The 14,957-nt window shown below is 38.6% G+C and overlaps 1 long non-coding RNA gene across 5 annotated transcripts in view; it reads left to right on the top strand.

Moving 5' to 3' along the window:
• The window catches only part of LOC138849971 (uncharacterized), a 204,674-nt gene that overhangs the window by 92,650 nt on the left and 97,067 nt on the right, over positions 1-14,957 (top strand). For all 5 annotated transcript variants that reach the window (XR_011389310.1, XR_011389309.1, XR_011389307.1 and 2 more), the window contains exon 2: positions 7,138-7,234. This is a non-coding gene — a long non-coding RNA (uncharacterized lncRNA). The remainder of the gene's footprint in view (positions 1-7,137; positions 7,235-14,957) is intronic.

The following is a 14,957-nucleotide window of genomic DNA, read 5'->3' as shown; positions in this document are numbered from 1 at the left end:
GGGTATTTGGGTGTATATCTGCTATCCACAGTGGAAGAACAGATATCAGAGGTCCTGAAAATTTCCTATAGCAATTTCTTGGAAATCTGGTGCCTGGAGCATGAGCATGACTTCCTGTTGAGTCACTAATAACCGTGACATCAAACATTCTTTTTGCTTAAGGCAACAGCTTGAGTAGGCTAGAGCAAAATGGTGATAGGGAATTGAACCTTCCTAGAAGTGATGTGGATTTTGAGGAAAGGAGAGGATTCCTTCTGGAGTTCATATCGTAAGGGAAGGATACAAATGAGATATAAATGGGAGAGAGGAAGGTAACATCAATTAATCCTATGGTGGAAAGTTTTAGTTAATGTGTAGATCTTAGAACCATAGAAAGACAGAATTGACTAGAAATGTTGGGAAATTTTTTTTCTGAATTTTTGATTCTACAATCGAGGACTGTGGCAAAGGTGTTTAGGCAACTTGTCCAGAGTGACACTGGGAATCAGTGGCAGAACCAGGATTGTAAACGGGGGTGTCTGGCTTCTTTCTTTTTTTTTTTTGTAATATATTTTTAACTGTTATTTAGTAAATATAAATTTCCAAAGTACAGTTTATGGATTACAATGGCTTCCCCCCCCCATAACTTCCCTCCCACTCGCACCCCTCCCATCTCCCGCTCCCTCTCCCATTCCATTCACATCAAGATTCATTTTCAATTATCTTTTTATACAGAAGATCGATTTAGTATATATTAAGTAAAGATTTCATCAGTTTGCACCTACACAGAAACACAAAGTGTAAAATACTGTTTCAGTACTAGTTATAGGATTACTTCACATTGGACAACACATTAAAGACAGATCCCATATGAGGAGTAAGTACACAGTGACTCCTGTTGTTGACGTAACAATTTGACACTCTTGTTTATGGTGTCAGTAATCTCCCTAGGCTCTATTCATGAGTTGCCAAGGCTATGGAAGCCTTTTGAGCTCACCAACTCTGATCATATTTAGACAAGGTCATAGTCAAAGTGGAAGTTCTCTCCTCCCTTCAGAGAAAGGTACCTCCTTCTTTGATGGCCCTGTTCTTTCCACTGGGATCTCACTTGCAGAGATCTTTCATATTTAGTGTTTTTGTTTTTTTTTGTTTGTTTGTTTTGTTTTTGCCAGAGTGTCTTGGCTTTCCATGCCTAAAATACTCTCATGGGCTCTTCAGCCATATCCAAATGCCTTAAGGGCTGATTCTGAGGCCAGAGTGCTGTTTAGGACATCTGCCATTCTATGAGTCCACTGTGTATCCTGCTTCCCATGTTGGATCGTTCTCTCCTTTTTTATTCTATCAGTTAGTATTAGCAGACACTAGTCTTGTCTATGTGATCCCTTTGACTCTTAGACCTATCAGTGTGATCAATTGTGAACTGAAATTGATCACTTGGACTAGTGAGATGGCATTGGTACATGCAACCTTGATGGGATTGTATTGGAATCCCCTGGCTCGTTTCTAACTCCACCATTTGGGGCAAGTCCGATTGAGCATGTCCCAAATTGTACATCTCCTCCCTCTCTTATTCCCACTCTTATATTTAACAGGGATCACTTTTCAGTTAAATTTAAACACCTAAGAATAATTGTGTGTTAATTACAGAGTTCAACCAATAGTATTAGAACAAAAAAAAATACTAAATGGGATAAAGTATTACATTGTACATCAACAGTCAGGACAAGGGCTGATCAAGTCATTGTTTCTCATAGTGTCCATTTCACTTAAACAGCTTTCCCCTTTGGTGCTCAGTTAGTTGTCGCCGATCAGGGAGAACATATGATATTTATCCCTTTGGGACTGGCTTAATTCACTCAGCATAATGTTTTCCAGATTCCTCCATTTTGTTGCAAATGACTGGATTTCATTGTTTCTTACTGCGGTATAGTATTCTATAGAGTACATGTCCCATAATTTCTTTATCCAGTCTACTGTTGATGGGCATTTGGGTTGGTTCCAAGTCTTAGCTATTGTGAATTGAGCTGCAATAAACATTAATGTGCAGACAGCTTTTTTGTTTGCCAATTTAATTTCCTTTGGGTAAATTCCAAGGAGTGGGATGGCTGGGTTGAATAGTAGGGTTATATTCAGGTTTCTGAGGAATCTCCAGACTGACTTCCATAGTGGCTTAACTAGTTTGCATTCCCACCAACAGTGAGTTAGTGTCCCTTTTCCCCCACATCCTCTCCAGCATCTATTGTTGGTAGATTTCTGAATGTGAGCCATTCTAACTGGGGTGAGGTGAAACCTCATTGTGGTTTTGATTTGCATTTCCCTGATTGCTAGTGATCTTGAACATTTTTTCATGTGTCTGTTGGCCATTTGGATTTCCTCTTTTGAAAAATGTCTATTGAGGTCCTTGACTCATCTCTTAAGTGGGTTGTTTGTTTTGATGTTGTGGAGTTTCTTGATTTCTTTGTAGATTCTGGTTATCAGCCCTTTATCAGTTGCATAGTTTGCAAATATTTTTTCCCATTCTGTCGGTTGCCTCTTTGCTTTCATAACTGTTTCTTTTGCAGTACAGAAACTTCTCAATTTGATGCAATCACAAATGTTAATTTTGGGCCCAGCGCCCGCGGCTCACTAGGCTAATCCTCCGCCTTGTGGCGCCGGCACACCGGGTTCTAGTCCTGGTCGGGGCGCCGGATTCTATCCCGGTTGTCCCTCTTCCAGGCCAGTTCTCTGCTGTGGCCCGGGAGTTCAGTGAAGGATGGCTCACGTGCTTGAGCCCTGAACCCCATGGGAGACCAGGATAAGTACCTGGCTCCTGCCATCGGATCATCGCGGTGCACCAGCTGCAGCGTGCCGCCCGCGGTGGCCATTGGAGGGTGAATCAATGGCAAAGGAAGACCTTTCTCTCTGTCTCTCTCTCTCACTGTCCACTCTGCCTGTCAAAAAAAAAATGTTAATTTTGGCTTTGACTGCCTGTGCTTCCAGGGTCTTTTCCACGAAGTCTTTGCCGGTACCTATATCTTGCAGGGTTTCTCCAATGTTCTCTAATAATTTGATGGTGTCAGGTCGTAGATTTAAGTCTTTAATCTATGTTGAGTGGATTTTTGTGTAAGGTGAAAGGTAGGGGTCTTGCTTCATGCTTCTGCGTGTGGAAATCCAGTTTTCCCAGCATCATTTATTGAATAGACTGTCCTTACTCCAGGGATTGGTTTTGGATCCTTGATCAAATATAAGTTGGTTGTAGATGTTTGGATTGATTTCTGGTGTTTCTATTCTGTTCCATTGGTCTATCCATCTGTTTCTGTACCAGTACCATGCTGTTTTGATAACAACTGCCCTGTAGTATGTCCTGAAATCTGGTATTGTCATGCCTCCGTCTTTGGGAAATGGCAGGGTGTCTGGTTTCTAACCCATACTGTTTCCACTTTCTGGGCTGGCTGCCTAACTGTGGTTCAGAGAGGCACCCATTCCTGGGGTTATTAGAAGAACATTTGTCATCTGGCTGCCATATTTGTGGGAGAGCCAGACAATTTGATGGTGGAAAAAGAAGATGGAAATGCAAAATGTTAAGATGGAGCTACTGATTTTATAAGGAAATCATGAACCAACTATGATTTGAAATATTAAAAGCTAGGTTAAATTCAATTTCAATTCAGCTGGACACTGACTTTGGGGCTATATCTAGAAAACATTTATACAGTGATCTCTGTATTTGCTGCATTAACCAAATTAAAAAGACTGTCCTTATGCTCTAGGAACTTACTTAAATATTGAAATGGTTAATCTTAATCAAGAAAAAGGAATGAGGTACAGAACAAAGATTGTTCTTATTATCTCCAGGTCTTGTCCCTTGTGATGTAGAACAAAAGCAGCCCTAGGCTGGAAGTGAGAACTGTATTTTAGTCTTAGTTTAAGCCATGACTTCATTCAACTTAACAGCCACATGTGGGGATTCAATTTATTTATCTGCAAAATCAGGAATTGGACTAAATGTCACTAACAGTCTCTTTCGATTTTGACATCCTGAGGTTTACTTTTTGTCTTAGTCTGCTTGGGCTCTTATAATTAATAAAGTTCAGACTGGATGGCTTAAATGAGAGAAGTGGAAGGTCCACCATAAAGATGCTGGTTGATTCAGTCCCTGATGAGGATCCTGTATATTTTCTTCCTGTATTCTTAGCATGGTAAAAAGAAGGATTGTTATTTTTCTCTTGTCTCTTTCCATAAGAGAACTAGTCGCATTATGAGGTCTCCACAATCATGACCTAATTACCTCCTCAAGGCTTTACTTCCTAATGCCATCACATCAGGTATGGCACGAATTTTGGATACACAAACACTGAACACATGAATTTTGAGGAGATGCAACAATTAAGTCTGTAGCATCTTTTGTGTGTTGGGTTTTTGCTTTGGTCTGCTCAACATGTGTCAGTTATTATACAGAGTGTTTGTGCATACAATGGGAAAGCAGATAGACAAAACTCCTGCCCCAGTAAACAAGAAACAAAACAGAATGAAATAAAACACATTTATACAGATGGTCCCTGACTTATAATGATTTCACTTAAGCTATTTTTACTTTACAGCAGTATAAAAGTGACATGTATTTAGTAGAAACTATGCATTTGGATTTTGATCTTTTGCCAAGTTAGTGACTTGTGATATGCTCCTCTCTCACCATGATTGGCAGTAACTGACAGCTGTACACCACAAACAGCCACTTGATCAAAGATGAACAGTTGATAAACTGCATTGATAGCATTTTTTGGATATAGGTAGTTAATCAATCATGTGAGATATTCAACAGTTTGTTATGAAATAAGCCTGTATTCAATTATTTTCCCCATCTGTAGGCTAATTTCAGCATTATGCTCACCTTTAAGATAGGTTAGGCTAATTATGATGTTCAGTAGGTTGTATTAATTGTATTAATGCATTTTCAACTTACAATATTTTTAACTTATGATGAGTTTATCAGGATATATCCTATTGTAAGTCAAGGGGCATCTGTATATCTGTTAAGCTGTGTCTATAATGAGTAAATAATGCAACTAGTAGTAGGAGCTTACCTGCGTTAGAGAATAAATGTCATGGTGGTAGGCTGTGGCGGACTGGGTTTATGGAATCCTCAAGCCTCAAGAAACATATCTAAATAGACTTCAGAAGAATGCTTTCATAGAGAAGATGGCCTTCATAAAGTCCCTGAAGCCAGAAAGATGTTAATATAATTGAGGATGTAGCAGCAAGTGGTTAAGGGCTGGGAGATAGTCATCCAGGGGAAAAGACACATGAAATGGGAAAAGCTAGCAGGTCATGCAGCGCTCAGTAGACAGAGGTAATGCCATGAATAACCACAGGAGGCTTTACATTAGGTGAGTAACACGATTAGTTCTGCATCATGTGGTTACTTTCAATTTTGTGTACAGAGACAATATTGACCTGGCAGAGGTGCATTAGAGAAGAGGTAATCATTATTTAGTTGAGAGAGATAGTGGCTTGAATGAGAGGTACACATTGGACATTAAAAGGAAGAAACAGATTTAAGATATATTTTGGAGGTCGTGTTGATAAAACTTATTGATTATTAGCATGTAATGGATAAAAAGAAAAGAGAAAGATGAAGGATGACTTCAGTATCTGGGTTATGTGGTGGTGCTGGAGGGAAAAAGAATCCAGCTGCACACAGAAATCCATTTGGCCTTATCAACTCTGAGATGCATCTTAGGAACAAGTAGGTAATTGGTTATAGAAATCTAGAGATCAGAGGAATAGTCTGAACAGAAGACATACACAGACTATAGAGTTAAAGTTATGAGGATACTTATGAGAGAGAAAGAATGAAAGTGGGAAAGAATGGCCCAGCGTTATGGTATATGCAGAGGAGCCCCCGAAAAGACTGAGAAGGTATGACCAACAAGGTAGAAAAATACGTCATCTTCATATGAGGAAGAAGAGAACATTTCAAGATGGGGGTACTCAGCTGAGTTGAAAACTGCTGAGAAATTGAATAAAATGTAGATCAGAGAGTGTCATTAGATTTGGCAACAGATAACTGGTAACCTTTAAGATTACCTTTTTAAAACAGCAGTGACATGAAAATACATTAAAATCATTAAAAAATGATTAAGAAATGAAGCTGTAGAATGTGCAAAAAAGCCTTACAAAGTTTTGCTGTGAAGATTAACAGAGAAATAATATAGTAGCTAGAAATACTTGGAGAATCAAAGGCAGAATTTTAAAAGATTTATTTATTTATTTGAAAGCAGAGTTATATATAGAAAGAAGGAGGGACAGAGAGGGAGAGAGAGAGAGCCTCCATCCACTGGTTCACTCCCCATATGGCTACAGCAACTGGGGCTGGGCCAGGTGAAAATTGGAGCCAAGAGCTTCTTCCAGATCTCCCACATGGGTGCAGAGTCCCAGAGACTTGGGCTATCCTCTGCTGCTTTTCCAGGTACATTAACAAGGAGGTGTATCAGAAGTGGAATAGCCGGGACTCGAACTGGCACCCATATGGGATGTTGGCACTGCAGGTCATGGTTTAACCTGCTGCACCTCAGTGCTAGATTCTAGATTTTTTAAAGATGTAAGATATTAGAGTGGATATACTACCTGATTATCAGTCATCTGCTAATGTGATGAGAGTAAAGAATGAAGAATAGAACTTTACAAACTGTGTAAAGTTTGGCCTGCTGCTTACTTTTGTAGATTATTAATAATCTATGAACCAAGAATAGTTGTTACATTTATAAACAATTCAAAAATTAAAAAGAATAATGTTTGTTAACATGAAACATGACACAAAATTCAAGTTTTTCGTGGCTGTGAGTTTACTTTATTGGCACACATCCATTCCTCTTAGCTTTTGTATTTTCTTTCAGTGCTTTCATGCTATGACGGCAGAGTCCTGAGGACATGAGTGAGACTGTATGGCCAGCAAATTCTCAAATATCTATATCTCAACTTTTATAAGAAAAATTTACTGACATTTCTTCAAGAAGAGGAAGGAATTACATAGGGAAAAGATCTTGAGAAGGGATTGAGGCTGGGCCCCAAAAGTTGAGGGTCTAGAAAGACATTAAGCATGGGTGCAAATGTATAGGTGTCTTGAATTTTGTGACTGTGGGACAACATCATTCTTCTCTGGTACTTCTTTTTTCTCAGTGAAAAAATAACAACACAGGCACGGAGTTACCCTGGAAGTCTGAACTAAGCGTTCTTTTCCTCACAGAAGATCTGTAACCATGAAACAGAGGTCAAGGTACACATTCATGATTTCCAGTTTTTCAGTAAAGTATGATAGAATATCTCTAAACTTGAAACAATTCCCCAAGCTGGTGAATGAGAGATACTGAGAGGAGACAAATGAATTTGATGTTCCTGATTGTCTAGGGAGATCTGCTTCTCACTTTGTATTGGGACTATTCAAAAACAGATGGATAGTAGATCTCCCATATAATTTGAGTCATCTTCAAATAAAAGGGAGATTACCATGACTTTCCTTTTGAAACTTGGGAGCTAGCATATTTATATTTTTCCAAGTGATTATGCCACAGGACACATAGAGTATGAGCTGCATACTGTGCCCTGTGGCTGTCCTAGTAAGGAGAGTAGCAGTAGATGAGAGCATGGCTATGTAACAGACAGAAGTGACAGCAAAAAGGACAAAGACAACCATGAACCAAAATGACCTAAGGACAACTACAACACCAACAGGGCTTTATAAATATTGGTGGAAGTCAGCAGTATGGCTGATGGCTTAGGATCAAGTGTCTCACCTTGGATGCTAAGGTACCTGGAGAGCCTACAAATTCTTACAGGCCACAAAGTAGGAGAGATGTTAAACTAAAACTGTCTGAGTTTACTTGGAATTGACTGAGAAAAATTTTAAGAGACTGAATTTCCCTTAAAATTGCAAAATTCTATTTCTGCTCTAGCTGCCATAGGAGATTTGGACAGAAACTAGGAAAAATACTTACATTTTTAGCATACTTGAGTTTTGTGGTTTGAAAATTCAAAATCTTAACAGAAGCCCACAGAGAGTTTGAATTGTTAGTTATTCTCTCTGAAAGGACAAAAATGTTTTTATCATGTAAGTAATTTTTCTTCCTGATTTACTGTTTACTTCCTTAATCATAGTTGCTACATACAATAGCTGGTATGATGCATAATGCTTTATATGCCTATTTCACTTTATTCCCATATTATCCAATGTAGAATTATGATAATTATGACAGATGAAGAAAACAGTGATCTACTAGGAGACAACAGTGATGGTTCAGATAACTGGGTTCCCACCATCCATGTGGGAGACCTAACACTGAGTTCCTAGCTGCTGGCTTCAGACCCCTGGCTGCTGTGGACATTTGGGAGTGAACCAGCAGATGAAAGTGCTCTCTCTCACTCTTTGTTGTCCTCTCTCTGTCTCTCAAAAATACATAAAACAATTTTTAAAAAAGAAAAGAAAGATCTAGAATATATTATATAACCTGCACATGGCCCAAGGCAGAATCCTAATTCCCAGTTCTTTTTTTTTGTAATCTCCCTTCCTAGCTCCCATCTCATCCAACCTGTAACTAATAATAATGACTTCTGTTTAGCAAAACTTCTCTGTGACAGGGACTGAGATAATTGTTTTAAATATTTAATTTCTCATAGTCTTTACCAAAGGTATGTTTTGGCATAATTTATTCCAAATCACTAGTTTAGAATAAATATTTAACATAAATGAGCCAACTAAAAATATCAGAACCAAAATGTAAACCACAGTTTGTCCATTTCAAATGTTCATATTCTCAATTATGGTAACACTTTCTGCTACTCAGACAACCAAAGCCTACCACCTTCAGAGACTTTTCTCTACAAACTGCTCAACAAACTTCAAAAGTGCCAAAAAATCTTTTTCCCTCCCTGTTAACTCAATGGTAGTACATAATGGCTGTCCACAAAAACCCGTGTCCCCTTCTCGGGTATGGTGTGTATATCTGGAGTAAAAGGATATGCATCCAGGCCTGGTCCATTCACCCTCCCATGCCTTCTATGGGGCTCTTTTCCCTTCATCTGTTCATATGCAATGCTGAGTAGAACCTGCTCAGGACTGTTGTACGGGGACTAAAGAGTGTCTGTTACCTTGAAGTTTTAGTATAGGTTGGTCTACTTGATATTTGCTACAGAATCTTATCTTATTCTTCAGAGAAAGAAGACATAGAAGAGAAAAGGTCACCAAAGAAAGTAGAGGAACAATATTAAAAGCAATAAAAGGAATTATTGATAGATTACTATCAGCACACTGTAACTATTTAACTTTTACAGAGTGCACTCTAGCTATCATGTAGCTTGGATAGAAGAAAGCCCAGAACAACATTGGGAGGAGAATGAGCAATTAAGCAACTATTGTCGCAATGTCAGATATAAATGATAGAGAACTAACCTAGAACAGTAGAAGATGAGTGAACTAATTTCAATTATTTTAAGATTGCATAATTGATAGGGTTTGTGGTAGATTATAATTGGATTAGCAAAGGGGGAGTACTCAAGAATACCTGTTTCATGTTGGATGGTGGCACACAAGTAACATAGGAGACAGATAAAACATAGGAAAAAGGGCAGGCTGGTGGATTGGTGATGAAGAGTTTAACTGTTTATGTGTTGTCAAAAGGAACTTAAGGAAGGAGAGAAACAGGCTTAAGGTCTAGCTTTAGAAATAGTGATCATTTTGCTGGTGATTGATACCAAAGGAGTAGGTGAGATTATCCTCATATTGCATATAACAAGTGAGATGCCATGATAGCCCTCTTCCCACTTGCTGGGGACTCTCCAGGATATACAATTTCATCTTATCCCCATCCCAGTTTCTTCCAGGAAAATTCAGTAATTCTGAGTTTTCCTTATTCCCAAGGGGCAGTGAAAGCATATACACACAAACATACACACACACACACATGCACACGCACACACACAGGAATGTAAGCTGGGATTTGTGTATCCACAAAACTTTCAAGAAGATGAGGTTGCCTTATCAAAGACAACATGAGGATGCATGTTGTGGTTCTCCCAGGGGGAGAGATAGGTAGTTTCACCAGAAAACAAGTGAAAAATGCTTATAATAATGCTAAGAATGTAGAAAGATATTTGATAGGAAAGGAGAGGCTGAATATGAAGTTCCAGGCCGTTGGGAGCCTAGATGAGGACTTCTATATTTGAAGTTAGCATGAAGCAAAAAAGTGCACCTGATTGAATGGATGACACGCGTAGAAAGGAAGCATTCAGCCTGTGGCACTGGCAACCCGGGTTCTAGTCCTGGTTGGGACGCCAGTTCCGTCCTGGTTGCTCCTTTTCCAGTCCAGCTCTCTGCTGTGGCCCGGGAAGGCAGTGGAGGATGGCCCAAGTGCCTGGGCCCTGCACCCGCATGGGAGACCAGGAGGAAGCACCTGGCTTCTGGCTTCGGATCAGTGCAGTGCGCCGGCCATAGTGGCCATTTGGGGGGTGAACCAACGGAAGGAAGACCTTTCTCTCTCTCTCTCTCTCTCACTGTCTAACTCTGCCTGTAAAAAAAAAAAAATAAGCATTCAAAGAATTAGACTAGAGGCCTCTGTCAGTTTTCTGTGACTATGTAAGTCCGAATTCTGGTACTGACAAACTGTCAGGTAGAGAACTTCCAGCAGTGGTCCTGAAGCTCTTACTAATCTTAGTGAGTGGGTATTCAATTCAGGTTTAGCTTATTTCATTGGAAGTTGTGATATAAGTGGATACAGAAACACACATACACATGTAACTCAAAAAATATTTATATTTAACTCACATACACAAATTGTACATATTTATAGTATACCACTTGATATTTCAATACATGTATATATTGTATAATGTTCTACGTCCTCAAATATTTATCATTTCTTTATGGTGAAAACATTCAAAATGCTTTATTCTAGATTTTAAAATGTATTTATTTTTATTTGAGAAAGACCAAGAATGCTCCATCTAATCTGCTGGTTCTCTTCCTAAATGCCCACAGTAACTGGGACCCAAAGCCAGCAGCTGGGAAATCAAACCATGTCTCCCACATGAGTGATATTTGAGCCCTCACCTGCTGCCTTCCAGGATGTACACAGGAAATTGGAAACAGAAGTAGAGGGAGGAATTGAACCCAGGTACTCAGGTGTGGAATACAGGCATTGTAAGCAGCTTCTTAACTATTTGGCTGGATGCCCACTTCTAGCTATTTTTTTTTTTAGAAAAATATGTAGTCCAGTATCATTAGGAATGGTCACCCTCCTGTGAAATAGAAGACCAGAACTTTATTTTCCTGTCTATTAATTAGTATCTGTGAATCAACCTCTCCTCAGTCCCCCTCACCTGAACTCTGCCAGCCTCTGGTAACCACTATTCTCTTCTCAATGTATGCTTTCAATACAACATTTGTTACTATAGATAAGGAACATTGGGTTCAGATGCTTAATATCTTTTCTAAAATCATATAAGCTATTTATCTGCTTTCTCAATACAAGTTCACTTCTTGAAAACAGTTTGAAAGAAAACTCAGAGCTTCTAATCTCTGTATTACAGAAACAAGTTATCTTTGACATAAGTGGCCACTGGAGTGTTTAGGAGAGTTATGAGTAAAGATGACATCTCATGGCCAGAAGAAATCCTCTCGAGGCTTCATATTGAATGAAATATGATTCCATTCTATAGAGTTACATTTCTCAACCACAATACTGATGACTGCCAAAACTAGATTCCCCTCACTTTCGTTACTTTTAACGCCTAGTTATTTCAGCTCAACACCCAGCATCATTCCATGGTGAATAACTCATGAATCTGAAAGCAGAGCTGAAGTCAAAGCTGTCCTAGGTAACCTGCATTTCCTGGGCTTCTCCATCTGAGCTGAGGTTGGTTCCTAGAGTTCCAGTGATGCACTCATCGGCCAGGGACTGACTAGAATCCACACTCATGGTGAAAGGGGAAACATGTTTCTCATTCAGCAAGAATGTGGTTCCATCCACAGAGTTTATAGCGCGGTTGTATTTGAAGTTTAGCCGTAGAACTTTGTGGCAGTAAAAATGGTCGTGATTTATAGGAAAATGTCACTCGGCTGTCTCCTCTATAAAAGCCTTTTACAACTCTCATCGAATATAAATCAGGATGTATGCAGCCAACAAAATGATGGTCTTGGCATACTGTTTTAAAAAAGAAATGGACTAGAATTGTCTTGGCTTTTTACTGAGGACAAATATTACAGGAATTTATTGCTGCTCCAAAATCAATATTCTTGTCTTTAAAAATAGGTCCGAGTAAATTTATGTCTTGGTGAAATTCCAATTAAATAAATTCATTATAGCAGTCATGATACTTTATCCACAGATACTAAGGATGCCATGCTTTTGTAGTATAAAATTACCCTAAAGTGTTTGGCTTTGACTGTTTGTCTTGATAAACTATACTCTTAGACGTGTAGCTCAAACTTTAAGCTATATTTCATTCTAATAGGGGAGAAAGAAGGATGAGCCTAGCAAAAGACTGATTTAAACTTGTTAAATTTCATCTTGGAGATGCACAAGAAGCCCATGTTGGGTCTTCAGATCTGAAGAGTGTATTATCAAATAATTATAACCTATTTTAAAATGGAAATTCCCCTTTCCTTGTGTGTTTGGAATTTCAGAGTGCTGAAAGTAGAGGCCAAGGTAAAACACTGAGGGCCTCATGTAAGAATCTGCAAACAACCTCCACCTTTATGGCAGGCAGAAAGAAAAAGGGAAGAGGTCCTCATGTGACTCCCTCGGGGATGGAAATAGAGTGCTGGGGGAGTATCTGGAGACTCTGAAATGTGGACTATCTGGAGATAGCACCAAAAACACGCTCAGAGAGATAGGAGATAGTGAGTCAGGAAACTTCAAAAATATGGCTTCCCTTCCAGGCAACTGACATTACTCCTCTCATTGTTTGCACACCAACATTTATCCTGCCACAGCCCCCTTGAAATATTACCTTCCCGGTGCCACACATTCAATAAAAGCATCAAAATATATTATTTTAAAATCAGCTGAAGCAATCACAAATTCTCATTGTACACAAGTCTTTAGAGAACATGAAATACTGTTGATATAGTACAATAGGAGGATCTTATATTCACTCGGTTCATAAAATGTGTTTTGAGTGTTATATGCTAGGCAGAGGTTTGCTCACTAGAAATACAGGGAAATAGTTTTTATTTATTTATTTGAGAGGTAGAGTTAAAGACAGAGAGAAAGGTATTTTGTCCACTGGTTCACTCCCCAAATGGCCACAATGACCAAGGCTGGGACCCAGCGCTAGGAGCCAGGAGCTTCTTCCAAGTCTCCCATACAGCTGCAGGGGCCCAAGCACTTGGACCATCTTCCACTGCTTTCGCAGGCCATAGGAGTAGGAGCTGGATCCTAACAGGAGCAGCTGGAACATGAATCAGCAACTATATGGCATGTACCAGCCCCAAGTTTTGATTTAATATAAAGAATGGAATTCTTCTTCCTCTTGCCTAACATTATTAATTTTAAAAGAATTCTGAAAAATCTATTTTATATGTGGTTTCACCACTCCTTTATTGGTTCATGCTTCTCAATCTTTGATCATATAGACATATTATCTATACTGTGGTTATAAAGACCACATACAATTCGATAGTCTACTTTGAAAATTTAGCAATAAACCCGTAGCTTCTAAGAGAATGAGGTCTGAGCTTTGCAGTAGTGAACTGAGCTGACCTAAGAGCCAGTAAGTTTCCTATAATGGGATCTTTTCAGAAGAATCCAGATGACTAACTAGAAGAGATACTGTGGATGTTATCCCATCATTTAAACAAGGAAATGGAGATAGTTTTGAAATGACACTAAAAGAAACATAGTGCTGTGAAAAAAACGATTGGTGACTCAGAGGCCTGTTATTAATGTTTATAAAGTGGTTCAGTATTAAAGCAGTATTAGAAGTGAACCCAAAGAAGCTCTTATTTCTCTTTTCTCCAAAAACTGTCTTGTTCATGTTTAAATGATTCTGGATAATTATGTTTTCAATTTTCCCAATTATTTTCTAAATAATTCAATGGCATTTTCTTCTTAATACCCTCTGACCAGGAAGAATTATTCTTTTATAGGAAATGTAGTAAACTTGGGCCCTTCCAAATATTTTGCCATACTTAAGGTATTAGGTTAGGAACATCCAAGGAGGCTATTAAGTACAGAGGTAGGATGATATTAGGGTCTATGTCTCTATGCCTTTGTTAAGAATCATGGAAAAGATGAGGGCAAAGTTAACAATAGAATAAGCAATATGTCATACTACTATGACATATAAAATCTTTCAACTCTCTGAGTTGAGTTTGAGGTCTAGTGACCTCTATGACTTGATCAAAACCATGAGTCTAAAGATAATATTGTATAAAATTCTATTAGCTGCATTATATTTGATTCTTCTAAGTTACCTTAGGATTATGAAATGTTACAGCATAGGTTCTGGGACCCATGGTATTTTCAAATGAAAAATGTTACTGAATGAGCTATATAAATCTTTTCCAAGGGGTCAGATATGATTGTAATGAAAATTAAGAAACATCATAAAATACATACCAGAGTGACAACATCTTCCTCTACCTATGTTTGAATAAATGGAAAAAAATGGGAAGTGTTCACTAAAGTATAACCATGCTCTAATTTTCCAAATGTGATGGCAAGGAAAGGAACAGAAAATTTTAATGTAGCTTCACATCCAGTACCCACCAGGAAGAATATGGAGAAAGGTCAATGTATAGTCTTGAGATTTCTTACTAATAATAATGGTGATTATACCCCTAGTCTTTATATATCTTCATAATTATTATAACTGATGAAATCCCCTTTCCTCACACACTCACAGTAATTGAGAGAGAAGCAAACTGAGGTGATAAGTCAATGAGAAAACAAAACCAAAAAGCCTCTACAACCACTCAGGATCATTAAAAAGGCAGGAAAAATAGC

The sequence above is a fragment of the Oryctolagus cuniculus genome, chromosome 6 (assembly GCF_964237555.1).
Source record: "Oryctolagus cuniculus chromosome 6, mOryCun1.1, whole genome shotgun sequence".
NCBI lineage: Eukaryota > Metazoa > Chordata > Mammalia > Lagomorpha > Leporidae > Oryctolagus > Oryctolagus cuniculus.
This window is presented reverse-complemented; position numbering and strand designations above follow the sequence as displayed.